We start from the raw sequence: 2,545 nt of genomic DNA on the forward strand, positions 1-2,545 counted from the left end.
ATAATCCGGCCATATTCCAAATCTTATGACAAGGGGTTCCGCTGTCCCATCAAAGACGTGCTTGGACTGTAGCAGTATGGTGTCAGGTAAGCTTGCTGACAAGCCCTTACTAAGGTATGGGCTGGGGACACGTATTCGCCTCGGTATGTGTGCATGGGCTCCTTCCCAGCTCTATATAAGGAGCCTCACACTTCACCGAAGGTACGCATTCTTTGATACTTGGAGCCACTTCTGTAGGATCGAAAAGAATTTAGATATCTCCACAATGGCATGATATTGTCCACTTTGGGCCTAAGCCCTCATGGTTTTGCTCTTGGGCTCCCCCCAAAAGGTCTCATGCCAATGGAGATATCTTTTTCTCTTATAAACCCATGATCTATTCCATGTGTTTCTAATATGGGACTATGTTTGCAACCTTGCAACCCCAACAATCCCCCCCTCAAACAAAGGACCATAGGCTTCCCACGTCCGATCCTCGACCCACCAGGTCTTCCTGCCCCTCGGTCCACCCGACCTACTAGGACTTCCTTGCCTAGTCGCAACTAGGACTTCCTGCCTGGTGTCTGGTCCTCTTGATCCGAACATAGGAGCCCCCACTTTCTTTGTTCGAGGTCAATATTGTACCCACATGGCTCAATCAGATCATAGCTCTTGTGCACAGTCGGTGGTTAAACCTTCTGGCAGTCCGGGCTCTGATACCAATTGTAGGATCGAAAAGAATTTAGATATCTCCACAATGACATGATATTGTCCACTTTGGCCCTAAGCCCTCATGGTTTTGCTCTTGGGCTCCCCCCAAAAGGCCTCATGCCAATGGAGATATCTTTTTCTCTTATAAACCCATGATCTATTCCATGTGTTTCCAATATGGGACTATGTTTGCAACCTTGCAACCCCAACAACTTCTTCGTTGTTCGCTTACCTGACTTGAGCGTCGGAGGGTCGTCGCCGGGAACTCTTTCCCGGCCCGACTTCTGTGCAGGTTCGCCGGAGGTCCGAGCGGACAATCAAGAGAGACGAGCCGGCGCCTATAAACCCTCCGAGCGGAAGGCCGTCGAGCTCCGACGTTAGAAATTGAGAGACGAGCCGGCGTCTATAAACCCTCCGAGCGAAAGGCCGTCGAGCTCCGACGTTAAATATCGAGAGACGGACTGACGTCTATAAACCCCCCGGTCGGAAGACCGTCGAGCTCCGACGTTAAAAATCGAGAGACGAGCCGGCGTCTATAAACCCTCCGAGCGGAAGGCCGTCGAGCTCCGATGTTAAATATCGAGACGGACCGGCGTCTATAAACCCCCCGGTCGGAAGACCGTCGAGCTCCGACGTTAAAAATTAAGAGACGAGCCGGCGTCTATAAACCCTCCGAGCGGAAGGTCGTCGAGCTCCGACGTTAAAAATCGAGAGACGAGCCAGCGTCTATAAACCCTCCGAGCGGAAGGCCGTCGAGCTCCGACGTTAAAAATCGAGAGACGAGCCGGCGTCTATAAACCCTCCGAGCGGAAGACCGTCGAGCTCCGACGTTAAAAATCGAGAGACGAGCCGGCGTCTATAAACCCTCCGAGAGGAATAAGGCGATCAAGAAGACTCGTACTCGTTGTCAACATCGCTTGACCACCTATGCGTTCCGCTCGGCCCAGTACCCAAAGGTACTTCATCAATATTCAGTGAATAACCTCTTCTGTTGAAGCAGGACATATTCGTCCGAGCGGAAATGTATCGCAAAATTTGGGAGGTGTGATAGGAGGCGAACGGACAACACACACATTGACCAGCAAAAGGACAAAGCAAACGAAAGGAAAGCATTGCATTAAAAATAAAACTTTAGGCCGAGCGGCCTAATTACAAAAAGGATCATTTTCTGGCCGAGCGACCGAATTACATATAAAATGTCTACTCAATATAATCGTAAAAGTTCTTGGGGATGTTGTCCAGGAGCGCCACCTGATCTCCGGCCGGGATAGTAGTGGAATCCGGAAGAAGACCCTTAGACTTCAAATACGCTGTGGTGGCGGTCATAGCAAGGTCGAAGGCCGTGTACATACTCTCGCAAACTTTCTCCAAAAATTCGGGCCAGCGGATGTAATTCTGTCTCAGGGCGGCGACCCGGCTTGGCTCGGCCTCTTGGTATTCTTTGAAGGCTAATTGGGACGCGGCGAGGGACTCCTGCAGAGTTTTCAGCTCGTCTACATGCTTGAGCGCGTCAGCCGAGCGACCCGTTTTCTCGCCATCGAGCTGGTCCATCAGCTCCTTTACTTTCTGCTCTAGGCCCCGAGCCTCCACATTCTTTTTCTCCAGGTCGGAGATAGCCGTGTTCTTCCGCTCGGTCGCCAAGCTTATCTTGTGATCCAGAGATTTTTTCACTCGCTCGAGCTCGGCCAGATGGTGAGCCTGGTCGGTTGTCTTCTTCTGCTCGGCCGCCAGCAAATCCTGAGCCTTCTTAAGCTCCTTTTGCAGTTCAGAGTATGATGGGCCTCGAGAGCCGGACGGACCGACTACCGCCTTCAGTTTGGCTAGTTCTTCATCCACCATGACCAGGCGGTTGGAG

The sequence above is a fragment of the Zingiber officinale genome, chromosome 9B (assembly GCF_018446385.1).
Source record: "Zingiber officinale cultivar Zhangliang chromosome 9B, Zo_v1.1, whole genome shotgun sequence".
Classification (NCBI taxonomy): Eukaryota; Viridiplantae; Streptophyta; class Magnoliopsida; order Zingiberales; family Zingiberaceae; genus Zingiber; species Zingiber officinale.